Consider the following 16344-nt stretch of genomic DNA (forward strand, 5'->3'; position numbering starts at 1 on the left):
TGGGTCCCCAATCCCACCGTGTTTTTTCCTCATTGAGGTTTTCCACATATAAATCTGTGGTGTTATGGTGTTCATCTTTGTGATTGCATTATTACTTATTGTTATCTGCCTTTATGTTTACTGGTTGGTGAATTGTTGTATTAATAAGGTCAAAATTTATCATTCCGGCAGATCACTGATTCACCTCCCCTCTCAGTGTTCTTGGATCCCAACACATATGTATTCTTCTTTCTATCAATCCTCTTCTCCCATCTCTCTCTCCCTCTATCTTCATAGGTTTTTTATAGTTATTTTTTAATCCCTTTAAGTGGATGCATAGTTGATTAGAAGATATCACTTCTCCATTCAGATCAAACAACATTATTTTGTAAATGGCCTACCAATTGGCCTCACATATTATGCAAACGTATGTAAAAAATAGACCAAATTCTTTTCTAACCTACCTTCCACACCTTTTCAACATACCCATTGTAAACCAAAGTGCAATTGCTAGTAATATATCAAGATTGAATTTTGCCATATCCTTAAAAATATAAAAAATGCCTTATAATATATGTACAATATATTATATTTTATACTTTGAAGAATATTTTTTAAAAAATATCTGAATTGTAGTTATTTACAAATTTACTTTTAAACATAAATTCGTATTAATTATCTAAAATTTTAATTATAAAACAAATAGTAATATATATGTTTAGTGTGCTGGGATTAAGGTGTCTGATCCTTAGAGTCTTGACATGCTGAATTATTTAATTAATTGTTGTCTAATTGATTTATCCTATGTTATTAACTTCCTAAGTTGTCATTCACTTTGTGCGACCTCTTGCTGAGGTGGTATACTATATGATAGGTGATGAGATGGCATATTCTTTAAATATATTTTGTAGGAAGTTGGCAACCACGTGGAAGATGCTATGTTTTGAGAAGATATTGTCATAAATTTTTAGTAATTTCATATGTTGACTATTATGTATTGGAGTTGTATTTTAGCTATTGGCATTTAAGGTGGAGTTAGGTTTTGACAAGTGGTGTGAGGTAAGGAAGGTGCCTATTCCTAGTCATAGTGATTTTCTATGTTGTACTTACATTGTATTTGGCAAGATGATTGTTATGAATGGGATAAGATTCTATGAGAAACATGTCATGGGATTAGCAAGATTTTAATGACACAACATACCTCTTAGGAATTGAAGATGGATTTGTAAACCAAGGGTGCCTACCTCTTTTAGTTGAACTTTATTTATATGTTGATGCTTTAGCTAATTTAGGAGAGGAGAAGAGTTCATTTCATAAGGGTTACATTGCCAAATTTTCTTCAAGATGGAACAAGATGTAAACCTCCATGTAAAGGCTTAGGGCATGTAAATGTATTGTAACTTATTGCTAAATAGTACATTAGCTCGATGTTTTGGAGTTTGGAGTTTTTTACTCGAAAGGGTTTTCCCCATCTATATCTGTGTTCTTTCTTATGTCTCATTCTTCTTGTTTCATGATTCTAAAGTATCAAATTTGTATATCACAATTCCATTGAAATTTTCTTAGATCTATAGATTGCATTTTTTTTCCTTTAATGTTTAATGTATGGGAAATAAACTATGTTTGTTTTCACTTTTATGGCATAGTAGTATGTGCTCGTATCGACTTCTTGTAATCTATTTTGAAGACACACATGATACTAAAGGTGAAAATTGATCTTAGAGGTTTTATTGGGATGCCTCATTTCCTTTCATAGTCTCTATAATAGTATAAATAATATTTTATAGCTTTGTCAACAAGCATTTTTGGTTTATTTAGAAGACTTATCTAATTTAGTTACTAGAAAATAGGGAAATTTTTTGTTTATGTTTATTTTTTTAATATGAAAATTAATATATAATAATTGCATTTTTATTCTTATTCATTTTATAATATTATAAATAATTTTAAACAGATTTAAAATTTTCAATTTAAAATATTAGAGTTATTGTCTATTAGTAGGAAAGTGGTGTATGGTTAAAGGGTGGTTTTATGGAGGATAAAAAAAAAGTATTTTGAAGCAACAAAATAGTTTACAGGTGAATTTTATAAAATCATCTAAATGAAGGGGTTTATTGGTCTTTATTAGAAATGGAATTGTAAGCTCATAGTGTGTTCACCTAATGAAAGACATGTTTTGGAAACCTTTAAGTGTCAAAGAATCTAAGTGATATCTAAATTATTTCCTTATACTAATCACTAAGATAAATCATCTTACAAGTCCAACATATAACAAAAATTATAAAAATAAACTTTTGATCATATTTATAGATAATTAGTAACGTGAGATGGAAAATGAAAAATACGTCATAAAACAACAAAAATAGTTTTTGATTAAAGAAAAAATAGGCTTTGAATGGGACCCAAAACCCTAAGTACAATGAGATGCAAACAAGAAAAACACATCCAACGAACAACTCAACAATGGCACAAAAAAACCAAAAAATAGACTCCTAAAAGAATAAGCTAGTAAAGGAAAACATAAAACCTAATAGAGATTCTTTAGGACTTCAACAACTTCCACTTCCATCTGATGAAGATTCTCAACAAAATTCATCAGATCATGCAATTGGATATTCACTTGCTCCCTAGTCTTCTCGATATGCCCATGGGTTTGCGCTAATGGACAACCATTGTCACCCCTATTTATCTTAACCTTCTCTGTTGAGTCTAGATCAATAACAATATTATCCCCAAACTTCATTGCCTACACATTTTGCCAACAATTCACAAGGGTTTTGATCTCCTTTGCGCTCGTGCAAATTATACGATAACTCATGCTAAATATATTAGAAAGAATATCATCAATTCACTTAATCCTAGCTTCAAGAGCCCCCAACCTACCTTAAAAATTATCTTTAAGGACAAGAAACATATTTGGCGATGTTTTCTAGGAAAAATAGCATTCTAGTTTTTTCCTCATCAGAAATCACATTGTCCACATGAGCCCTATAGGCTACCCAACCATCTTCCTACTCCAAAGAAACCATTTTCCTTTTAATGGACCAAATATTGATATTAATTTAATCTATTTTTATAAATAACCATCTAGAAATCCTAAACTGGTCCACAACAACATATTTATCATTACTTATAATATCAGGAGGGTTATCAAGATCACTCCCAAGGATGGGGAATCCTTAAGTAAATCTAATCAACATGACTAGATAATGGAGGTAAAGAGGCTACTCCTAAGGAGCCTTCCCCTCCACCCATAATATTGTCCCCTTCATCCATAAAATTTTCCCCTTGCATGTTCTAATTACCACTAGCCTCCTTAGTATCTAATTCCACATCAGCCTAAGTAGGAAATTCATGTTGTGCCTTCTTTCTCTTCACAAATATCCCTTTCTCATCCCTAAGAACATGGTTCTTAGTTTTTTTACTCTTTCAAGACAATTTTCTATTTCAATGAAGCCCCATCCTCTATTTTGCACTGAGTATCCTTTGAATTGTCATCCTCTCAAACCTTATATTTTATAATTGTGATGGGGAGAAACATATCCTTTCCTTTAAGGGGGGATGAAAGAGCTTGAAAGTGTTTCATAACTAGGAGAATCAAGTCCTCATGAAGAGTTTAGGGTTACTCTATTTCTTATCATGCTCCTTAATGATGGTTTCTAGGGTGAAAGAAGATAGAAAGGAAACAAAACCAATATCTTATGCCTAAATTGATTAAGAAATTAAAAAATAATAGCCATAGATAGCTGTAAACCACCCATCCAGGGTAAAATACTACATAACTATCTATGACTATCATTTTTTATTGCTTAATCACTTAGGCATAAGCTCTTGGTTTTATTTTCTTTCTATCTTCTTTCATCCTTGAAAACCAGTATTAAGGAGGATGATAAGAAACAATGTAACAATGTTCTTCATGAGGGGTTGATTTTTCTTGTTATGAAACATTTAAAGCCCTTTTGTTTTCCCTTAAGGAGAAAAGACATGTTTCTCCCTTATCAAAATTAGAAAATATAGGTTTTGAGGAGGAGATGGAGATAGATATTGGGGAGGGGGACCACACCTACCCAAACAGGTTTAAGAGAGTCTACCTGGTAGTCGCTATTTGAATTCTTAACAAGATTCAATCCTTCCTTGCATTTGAGAAAAGTATTCACCAAGGTTTCAAAGGATTTTTTGTCATTGAAAATCTTTTTTCAATCCATTGGAAGTCTAGTGACCTCTACAATCAATTCCTCTATGACTTCCAAACATTTGTTTCCAATGCAAATTTTCCTATTCTTGCACCCTTTGTAGAAGATCTTAGTCACCTTGGGCTCTTTGCCATGAAGATGCTTTAGATAGGATATAAACCCATCTTTACTCAAAATCCTCCAAATTTCTTATTTATACAAATGTCATCACATGAAATTGGTTCTTACTGATTCCTCTTGCCACCCATGATGGATCCGGCAAACCAAATATTAGAGAAACACATTTCCTACAACTGACCCCCCAATGACATAGTCACAAACAATGCCCTCAAAACCACTATGTAAAACAAGACAACTTGAAAAAAAGGTAAACTAGGAGTAAAAACCTCCCACAATACATATTGGAATGATTAATTGATAAACACCAAGGGTGAACACTTCCCAATTGTCATCATTAAAACATCTCAGAAAATCAATAAAGGATAGGGTGAAAAGCATAAATACCCTCTCATACCAAGAAAGGGTAACCCCCATGAACAATTTTAATTTTAATTATCCTCAATGTTAGGAGGAAGAGGGTTAATCCCATTCCAATAGAAAAAGAGATAGAGTTGAAAGATGCATGAAAGACAAGTTTATCACTCTAAATAAGTATGATGGTCGATTTGTAAAATTTGCAAGAGAGGAAGTTGCATCGATATGTGGGATAAGAAGCATCTCAATTGATGATAAGCGTAAAATTGATGGTATATATTATGTAGAAGGATTGAGACATTGTTTGTTAAGTTTTAGTCAAGTATGCAATAGAGGTTATGTAGTTGTGTTTACAGAAACTGGATGTATGATTAGAAAAGGTAGAAACAAAAAAATAGTAGAAGAAATTAGGACAAATGGGAATGTTTACTTCATAATGGATAGAAGTGGAAACAGATGTTATTTGTGTCAAAATAATGAATGTTGGTTATCATATAAGTGGATGGGACATGTTAAGTTTGATAACATGATAAAGATCAATGACAATAAAGAAGTGAGAGATTTACCAAGGATTATCAAGCTTATTGACACTATGTGTAGGGAATGTAAGTTAAGAAAGAAAATAAGGATAAGTTTCAAGAACAAGGATTATTCTATATCACATTTATTGAAGACAATTCACATATACTTATGTGGTCCTACAATGACATTCAGACTCAATGGTGAAAGGCATTTTATGTTACTCATTTTTTATTATTCTAGAATGACATGGGTTACATTTTTTAGGAAAAAAACTACAGCTTTTGAAAGATTTAAAGTTTTCAAGTCAATGGTAGAGAATCAAATGTTTGAGATCTGATAGAGGTGGAGAATTTACTTCAAATGAATTTGATAATTTTTTTGAGAAGTATGGTATTAGGAGACATCTTTCTGCTTCAAGAACCCCTTAGCAAAATGGTGTGGTAGAAAGGAAGAATAGAACTATTATTGAGATGGCTAGAACTATGATGAGAGATGTTAACTTGACTAATTTATATTATAAAGAAGTTGTGCACATAGTATTGTTTACATTCTTAATAGGGTTCAGATAAGGATAAATCATATAAAGACACCTTATGAGTTATGGTATGGAAGACCACCTACTATGAAATATTTTAGAATGTTTCAAAGAAAATGCTATATTAGAAGAGATGATAATGATCTTAGAAAGTTTGATACCAGAGATGATGAAGGAATTTTCTTGGGATATGATATAGACAACAAGGCCTACCAATGTTACAATAAAATATTGAACAAGATAGTGGAGATTACAAATGTGATTTAGTATGCGAAGCATGGGATCAGATTGCCCCAAAACCTATCTAGGAGACTGGATTTGAGATCATACTTGTTGTTGTAGAAGAAAAGACACCTCTGAAAGGAAGTAATGAGGAGAATCTAGGTGGAGTAGAAGAAGAGGATAGAGAAGAAGTGAAAAAAATAATTAAGACCCCAAAATATATGCACAAGAATCATTTGAGAATCATTTGAAAGAGTAGATAATTGGAGACAAGAATAAAGGAGTTCACACAAGAAGTGTCACAAAATTAAATGAGAAAGCTAATTGTTGTTTTGTTTCACTTATTGAACCTAAATCATATGAAGAAGAAAGCAAAAAATAAAGTTGTGTCAAAGATGTGGAAGAAGAATTGAATTAGATACAAAAGAATCAAACTTGCGAGCTAGTACCTAGACCGCTGGATAAGAATGTGATAGGAACAAAGTGGGTGTTCCAAAACAAATTGAATGAACAAGCACAAGCCACAAGAAATAAGGAAATATTGGTATGTAAAGGCTTTTCTTAGGTAGAAGGTATTGATTTTGAAGAAACTTTTTCCCCTATTGCTAGGATGAAAGCTATCAAAATCTTTCTTGGATTTTCTGCCTAAAAGAACTTTAGAGTATATCAAATGGATGTTAAATTATTGTTTCTGAATAGAGACTTGGAAGAAGAGCTATACATTGAACAACCAGATGGATTCAGACTATTAGATAATCCAAACATGGTTTTTAAATTAAAGAAGGCACTGTATGGACTTAAATAAGCACCTAGAGTGTGATATGCAAGATTGGACAAATATTTATTACAGAAGAATTTGAAGAAAGGTACTGCTAATAGTAATCTTTATTTTAAGGTTGAAGGCATTAAGTTGTTGATTATTTTTGTCTATGTTGATGATATTATGTTTGGAAGAAGTGATGGTTTGTGCAAACAATTTGTAGAAGAAATGAAAAAAAAAATTGAGATGTCTATGTTTGGAGATATGTCATTTTTCCTTAGGCTTCAAGTTACTTAGCTAGATGATGAAATTTTTATTTCTCAGACCAAGTATGTTAAAGAAATATTGAAGAAGTTTGATATAGAGAATTGTAAACCTCTTACTGTCCCTTTAGTTGTTGAATGGAAGTTAGGAAAAGATGATTCATCTCTGGATATTGATTAATAGAAGTATAGATCTACGATTAGAGGACTATTGTATCTTATTGCTTTTAGACCAGACATTATGCAAGTTGTATGTTTGGTTACATTATTTCAAGCTAGTCCAAAGTATATTCATGATCAAGCAGTGAAAAGGATCTTCAGATATTTGAAAGAGACTTGCGATTTTGTCTTATGGTACAAGAAATATGGATATTTCATGTTGAAGGCATATATAGATGATGATTGGGCCATAAGTGTTGATGACAGAAAGAGTACAAGTGGTGGAGTATTCATTTTGGGAGATAGATTGGTTTCATGGATGAGTAAGAAACAATAATATGTATCATTATGATTGTTAAAACCATCATGCCACATCACACCAGTGTTTGCAAAAGCATGCACAAGGGAATTACCTTCTCTAAGGACATGACAGATCTACACATTATCGAAACCCTTGAAAAGTTTTAAGAAATCCTTGGTCAAAGATTCAATGGACCAACTCAGGTTATGAGAGCCCTTTAAACAATCATGTTAAGAGAATCACCCTCAATCCAAACCTTTTGGAAGCTAAGGTTACGTAAAAGTTTGATGGTATCAAGAGAAGCTAAGGCTTTAGCCAAAAATAGTTATTTGTGGAAACTGAAAGTAAAAAGCTATGTGCATCATTTGCTCTAATATATACATATAAAAACATCTTAAAAAATACAAACCATATGAAATAGATGACAAAGCTCCAACAAATCCACATGACCATGAAGTATAAGGAGTGTAAAAATATTATAAACTCCTTAGTTTCCTACCAATCCACATATTTACCATCATATTGGAGCCATGTAGTTATGTTTATTCTAATTGGGTATTATTATACTCAACATATCAAGATTTCACCCAAATTTTACATAATCCCATGGGGTACATATATGATATATTTCTACATATCCAATGGGCTTCTCTACGAGCTAGGAAATCTTTATGTTACAAAAGGTGCACCTCAAAAAAAAATTTGTGTAAGATAATTGTAAAGCGGAAAATCAAACCCTAGGTGTTCTCCCCCACTCCAAGGAGAAAGGGGGTCACTAGGATTGACGGTTTTCACTTAGGAGGGACTTTACATTCAAAAGAGGGGTTGAAACCCACAAGATCCAATCCCACACAATGCAGGATTGGATTTTAAATGAGTTTCAAGGGTTGAGACATCAAGGATACCCTCTTTTGTAAAGAATGTAGATAGAAGATTGAACTAGGAATGTATATAGAAGCAAGAAAGATTCGCTTGTAAATAGAGATAGGGATACGGGATGAAGCTGCGGACCTGGAATTAGCAGTAAAATGTCGAGATGATGCTGTTCTGCAAATTCAAGCGAAAGTTGACGGGACGATCGCGCCCAGCGTGCACACGGTCCTCTGAAAAATCCGCGAAACGAAGGGGGATCTGTTCATCTCTGCACAAGGATTCCAGATCTTCAATTAGAGCCACGTACCTGCAACCTACACATAGAAAAGAGAGGACGATTGGGGGGTTAGGGATTAGGGGTTTGCCCTTAGGTCAAACCCCAGTTTTGGAATTAACCAAGAAATGAGAATGTTGTAAATGTAAATGATTGTAATGTAAAACAAGTACTAGTACCTTGTTGTAAGAATGTTTGTATTCTTACATGCGAAGGTGTAGATGTTGTTGTATGTTGTATGTTGTATGTTGTATGTTGTATGTGATCTCCTCTTCAATGGTTGAATCCTTGTCTTGAATGCAACACTTAGCCTTGAATGGAAACTTAGAATGATCAATTGCTTGAAGGAATGCTTAAATGCTTGAATGCTTGAATATCATTTCCGCCTTTTTTCCCTCCACCAAAATGGGAGAGGAAATGTAGTTTATATACTTGTCAATTAGGGCTGATAGACCGATTTTTCCGACCTTAGGCCGACCTAGGAAGATTATTTTCCAATTTGCAAACTTAAAGACCCGAAGCCCCAAAAGAGACCGGGCCCAAAAATAGGGCCAGGGACCAGGGCGCTAGGCACCATGGTCCTGGGGGACCAGGGCATTGGGCGCCCTAGTCCTGAAGGACCAGGGCACTGGGCACCATGGTCCCACCTCCAGGGATAGCAGGGTGCAAGGAGGATCAGGCCAGGGTGCTGAAAAATGCAGTTTTTGATGTCATGAACAAGTTTCGGGGTCTCCATTCAGGTTCAATGTTGCGTCGCCATCGTGAAGACCCAAATGCAGTCGAAATTGCAAGTGTCTCAATTTTAGGACGCTACAATAATATTCTTAAAATCTAAGTCATTTTGGTGTCACTAGAACCTTGCTTCACTTAAAGAAACAATTTTATATTATCACATTTACAGATAAATTGAGCATCACACCAAATATTATATGCCTTATTGTATGTCAAAGCTTTCCAATAAAACTTTGAAGCTTTAGACTCCTCTTATAGGATCTTGATTCCTTTGGGAGTTGATCAACATGGATTTTCTTAGCTGATTACAAACTACCAAATGATAGAATGATTACATGTATTTGTAGTAGTTGATAGATTTTCTAAAATGACAATCATGGTTGTGTGCAAGAAGATGATCACAATGTTAGACCTTATGTGCATCTTCTTCCATGATGTTTAGCTTCATTTTGAACTTTTGACAACTATTGTGTCTTATTGTGATCCATAGTTTTTTTGCATACTTTGGAAAAATATCTGGACTATTTTAGATACCCAACTAGAATAATCTAAACTTATAATCGTCAAACCAATGGATAAGAAAAGGTGGTTAATCAAACATTGTTCATATCGTGTGAATACAAAAAAATAATATTTGCATAGGAGATGGTCTAGTTTACCTTTAATCCAACATGCTTACAATAGAACACTGTAGAGAGAGCTATGAAAAATGGTCATTTTGAAGCATATCTTCAACTTCAACTAGTAACACCAATTAACATTTTCTATGGTGCCCTAGTGACTTCCAGAATTGACATACAAGAACGAGAAGTAGACAAAACATAATAATTAATACAATGAATCAAAGATCTTCACCAATAGGTCCACCAAATTCTTCAACATCAACAGTAAAAATATAAAGATGAACACAATACTCCTTATCTGCCACATAATTACCAACTCAACAATAAAATATGGCTTCATCTTCAAAAGTAAAATTTTAAAGATCCACGCAACAAGATGTAACTTCTTCACTATAGATTGAATTATATTCAATGTCTATAAAATTATTACCAAAACTATATGCATAAAAAAGGAAGGGATATGATCCTTGGAAATGGTATGTAAGAAGAAGAGTTGAATACATTTTCCACGTTACTAGCCTATTCAATGAAAATCACACTAGTATTGATCTTAAACTATGTTAAAAATAATATAATCTTTCATCATCTAACACTAAATCGACAATTTGAGGATAAGTTTGGAGCATGGGAATGACACAGTACATATAGACTACTATTCTCTATGCAACATCCATGATGTATCTTTCACCGTGTTTATTAATTAATTGAAAAGTAGAATATAATAATTTTTAATTAATTATTAAACACTATCAAATGTACATTATGGATTCTATATAGATGTTGTTATAGGTTAGGATGTAAGTTACCATAAGGTGGGTTCTAGATCTCAAAAAAGTAGTAAATGAGAATGTGGAATTTGTGTATGTTGTTCTCACATGCTTAGCCAATTAGTTGCATAAGACCTAGAGCTTCCAAAATTTACCCTTTTAACTACTAGATATGGGAGGAGGTTAGGTTGAATTTTTTAAGTTGAGAGTGAAGGATTGGATGATATTCATTTGCAAAAATCATTTTAGCCTTAATTGTTTATTAGTTTTCAATGAGATTTGAATCTTGTTGGATGACATAATCAAGGAACATAGTAGCACCTCTATTAGTTGTACTCCACCAATTGAACAACAACTTTTTGCCATGTATGATATGTTTTGCTCTTATACACTTCAAAAAAATATATATTTACAACATTTAATATAAATTATATAAATAAATATATAAGTAAATAAAATAAAATAGAATATACAGAGAATTATTATTTGATGGTCAAATTTACTTGTGAAATAATTTAAAGTTATTTAATATTAAATTATTATAACTAAATATATATAGTTGCAATCCTTCTAATTTTTTGGTAGTTTGCCAAAAATCCTCTTATGAGAAAAGTATATAAATACAACCAAATGACCATAAAATTCAGGTCACTATGATGGGTAGATGTTAACATGGAACCAAAATTTAATTGATTTTAGATGATGACAAGGAAAATATTTTACATTCCACATGGCACTCAAAACACCTTTCTTTGAAATGTTAACTGATATTATCTATAGGTATTACTAGTAGTGCATCTATTAGATTTTAATAGTTTGACTAGATTTTCTAAAGTAATTCTTTTCTCAGATTTACTTTTATACAAATAATCTTATCAATAGGATGTAATCTAGCTTAACCATAAAACAATTTATATAGGAACCAATTATTTTCAAATCTTTTTTTGAATGTAATTGTTTTCTCATTCATAATGGCATTATTTAGTATTTAAAGGATTGTGGGTCAACATTATGATATGAAAATACATGTATACTATATTGAAGGTAATTTTATTTTGTATGGACTGAATCCTTTTAAATCAAATTGGATCCAAAATTTTTTCTAATATAGATTTTTTAAACATTTGAGAGAATAAAATACCTATTTAAAAAAAAAATTCTTGTTATATTGGAGACACCTTACATCTATTGTTATTTAAGGCATACGAATGAACAATATTGACCAATAATTCATAAAATATTTTAAAAATTAACAATAAGAAAAACAATATTTAATTAAGGACAATATTTTCATGTTTTAAAATCTATTTTAGATCTATTTGCTTCATAGGTTATTCAAGAAGTGTTTTCATTAATAAAATTGGGATAGGCCTGTACCATTAAAAATTCGTGAAGCGACACCTAGGGTGCATGAGGGATGCACAACTAGTAAACAAAACCCCACTAAAACATAGAAAAAAACTAAAAGGGACACTTGAGAACTAGAACAAAAACTAAAAGACAAGCAAGAACATAACCAGGAATAAAACATAGTGAACACAAAAACTAGGACAACCACCCATGAAAGGCACAAAGGGATGGCCAACTACATGGGAGAAATTTTAACTTGCCAATCCTGGCATAAGCTTAAAACTTTATCAAAAAATGATACCTTTTTAGAGGACCCGAACCCAGAGTTGAATCCGAGGTGGCTTTCACCATAGAATCTAAAGGACCAACACCAATGATCATGGCCTCTGCCCACTTTCACTTCTTCTCTCTTTTCCTGTTGAGTTCAACCTAAATGGTCTAACATAGCCTATAGAGAGAAGTAAAAATTGGCTGCATTCTTATAGGTCTAGTTAGCCACCTCAAATTTAGAATTAAGGGTATCTTGGGCATGCCAAATTTCTTCCAACTAAGCTTTTGTTTTGTTCATTTTCATCTTAGCATCTAGGTCATCAACTCTCCCTTTCATCTTATTCTAGTTGTCTGCAAGATGAACGAAATCATTGGTTGCCTTCCAGACTCTATCCTCATCTATACCTTCAACCCAAGTATTAGCCTTATCTTTGGCTACTAAAAGGACCTCCAACTTATTAATCTTACTAATATCAACATTCATTTGCCCAAAAATCAACTTGAGTGGGTTATCCTGCCTTTGCACATCATCCTGCCTACAAATAAGACCATGGTGTAGGGGGTTTTCCTTTAGCAATAGCCCTACAAATATATTTAGTCAGGAAAGATAAAATCTAGTAAGGGAAGTTCATCCTTATTCCATGGCACAAATGGTTCAACATAGGGAAGAGATGAAGGTGAAATCTCCTCTTCCTGCCATCGAGTGTGAAGTATTTCATTAATATGGGCATCCTCCTTCAATATACGGGAGAGATCTTCATGATTGTAGACACTTTACAATTTGGAGACCCCTTCACTAGATTGAAAAAACCTATCAAAGTCCTCCTTGAAATTTTTCTTAGGTTTTTTAGGGAAGGCAATACCATCCAGAGTGAACCTAGTAACATACACAATGATCTTCTCAATAATCTCAAAAATAAAACTTCCCATCTTAAAAATGCTATTGTTTTAGGCTTAAACAAGAGCAATAGAGAGTTTGGGGTCATGTCCAATCATTCCCTCCACATACGAGTCTATATTTCCTTGGATAACCTTGCTCCACAACTCACCATTTTTTTTCAACTTGGAACACTCATCTGGTTCAATCCGATTCAAAAATCCTCCCATCTTTACAGACCCATGTGCCATCATGTGAAAGGGACAAGTCTGAAAATAACTATGGTGTGTACCTACATAAATAAAATCTCACTACCTTAGCCAACTTGAAAGGCAACCTGGCAAGAATAGAAAATACTAAAAAAGTAGCCTTCGAATTACAAATCATTAATGTTCATATCATTTGAAATCATGGTACATGCATCAAGAGGTACCTCAAGCATTTTGAGCCAAACTTTCAAATTATTAACCATCATGCCCAGTCCGACTAATTTATCTTTCACCCTATTCCCCTCACGTCATATGTGGAAGAATTTGACTTCATCAAATGTAAGGCGGAGGATGCGACACTTTTCAATGGGAGGAGCATCTTTCCAATCCATCCTAGATTCTTCATTAAGCATCATAATGGTATTATGAGAATCACCTTCCACAATGAGTTTAGAAATACCCATTCCTCTTGCCACATCAAGCCCGTGAAACATGACCACCACTTTCACGATGTTGGAAGTTTCGACACCAAGGTTGGCAACATAAGCAAGGATCAAGTGACCATGTGGATTCCTGATAACACCAACCCCTCCTGCCCGACCCGAGTTGCCATGGGGAGACCCCTCAAAGTTCATCTTTAGCCATCCAATGTCGGCGAGGGTACATTTAATAACATTTTTGAAGCCAATTAGAGGAGCTGAGAAATCAGAAAGAGTAGGTTTCATTTCCCAGGAGCTAGAAATGGCCCAATCCAAAGGAATTAAGGGGTGAGAATGGGTCCACTTCACAAAATAGCTTAAATTTTCTTTGATATTTAAAATAATTATGTTGGATAGATCCTCCTAGTCACACTTTTTTCTTTGAAAATTCTATTATTCCACTCCTTTCACTAACACTAGCCAGTGTAAAAGAAATATTGTCTCCAAAGCTTGATAAATAGGGGGTACTTGGAGGGAAAGATACCGAAAAGATTCTCTTTGGCCATAGAATTCCAAATCCAATCGAAAGAAAACATACCAATAATCTTATGTCTAACATTCCAAGAGTAACAACAAAACAAGAGATGAGCAATACTTTAAGTCTCATTTTCATAAAGTGGACATCTATTAGCTAAATAGAAGCCCCTCTTCATAATATAATCCAAAGCAAGGATTCTTCTGTGGCAAACAATCCGCTAGAGAAAACCAATTTTTGGCAGAGTAGACCTCCTCCAGATAAAATCACTTTTAAAAGTGGGCACCAGGGAAGGACAGGCGAGCTCAAAGCCAGATTTCACCAAAAAATTACCATCCTTCGAGGGAGCCCAAATCAAGATATCCTCATCCTCTGTTCCTATAAAATCTAATAGTGCTTAGGATTCTGAGAGATCAATAATAGCAGGTTTGAGGGGTTGAGGGAAATTAGAACCTTTAAATTTTCACTCCACCAAGTGTAAATAGGGGACCCAATAATCATAGAGGTAGGTCTCAAATCTAGCAGAGATCTCAGCTTCAACCATAGAGAAGATAGGGTGGAACTCAAGAGGGGTGGGGGAGATCCAAGGATCTTTCCAAAAGCAAATGATTCGACCATTCCTTGGTTACCAAAGTAAACCTTTATAGAGAAAGTCAGGGGTCTTGAGGAGGTTGTTTTAGATATGCAACCCTCTAATCATAACATTCAAATCCAAGAAAGGAAGTACTCTCCCATTCAAATACTTACTAGCCATGATTAGGGATCACTTGGTAGCATCAAACAAAAGTCTCCAACCAATCTTAGCTAGTTACTTAAGAAATGTTATATTTGTGCAAATTCTAACATCTTTCATCAATTTAAATTTCAATGCATTTATGATCAAATGCATAATTAAATTGCATCATATTTAGAGCTTTAAATCTCATTTTATATTGTCTCTTTTCTTAAAATCTACAACATTGTTATATTTTTTATTGAATTGGGCTATTCCACTTTAAATTTCAAGTATCATTTAGAAGCAAAATTTTGGGAGCAGTTCAACAATTTCATCTCTAATTTGTCAAGTGATTTCAGAAAATTTAATTGTGTTATTAGTATTTAAAAATTAATTGTTTTAAGAATATTGCTTCAAACTAATTGAGATATGTATATCTCACCAATAATAATCAAATGCAATGCATCACTATTTTAATGAATAATTAATTTAGGTTGATATAGATTTTTATATTTTAATTTTATTCATCACTATGACAAGGATTGAAAGGTTTCATTGTCAATACTCTACTCAAGGTGATTGGCACTGTAAAATGGGTTATTTATGTTAGTTAATTTAAATAAAAATTATTCTACAAAAAATCATTAAGTGTTCATAGAAAAGGAGAGATGATTGGCATTTCCTTTGATAAGGATGAGAACAATCTTTAGACTATTCCTTCACATATGGTTAAGGCTATTTACTACTAGTGGATCTTACCCAGTTTTTTGTAGACCCTCGAAAGGAAATCTTGGAAGCTCTAGTATTAGATGTGTTTATAGAACCCATGGGGGAAGATTATTATGCCTAAAAGTTCTAACAATATAGATGAAGCTAAGACTTTTCTATCAAGACTCAAATTGGCTAAATAATTTAATGTCTCTCATCTGGTTATTGAAAGATGTTCACTTATTACTATCAATGCTTTGGGACTAAGACAAATTTTAATTAGTAGTTAAAACAGGTTTTCTCAAAGGCTTGGGATTTTCTTCACTCATTTTAGAGTAACCATATTTCTCATTCTTATAGAGCGAAATAAATTGGTAAATTACCTGGAAAATATTGGTGTAAATATTAGATAAGTTCAATTTATTTTCCAAAATGAATAGTTGGCAAGGGTTTCAAAGCTAGCAGATGTGTTTAGGGAGATTTCATAATAACTTTTTTTTTTTTCCTTGTTACTTTTTCATTCTAGGTTTTGAATGAGGCCACCTAATTTCATCATTATTTCTCCTCACTGATGAGGACAATTG

General features: G+C 33.1%; 1 non-coding gene across 1 annotated transcript; it reads left to right on the forward strand.

The window, feature by feature from the left end:
• Positions 1–15700: 15700 nt before the first annotated feature.
• Positions 15701–15822, forward strand: LOC131071020 (U6atac minor spliceosomal RNA). The gene has a single exon (XR_009112458.2). It is a non-coding gene; the product is annotated as a U6atac minor spliceosomal RNA (small nuclear RNA).
• The last annotated feature ends 522 nt before the right edge of the window (positions 15823–16344 follow it).

This window comes from Cryptomeria japonica, chromosome 3 (assembly GCF_030272615.1).
Source record: "Cryptomeria japonica chromosome 3, Sugi_1.0, whole genome shotgun sequence".
In the NCBI taxonomy this organism is placed as follows: Eukaryota; Viridiplantae; Streptophyta; class Pinopsida; order Cupressales; family Cupressaceae; genus Cryptomeria; species Cryptomeria japonica.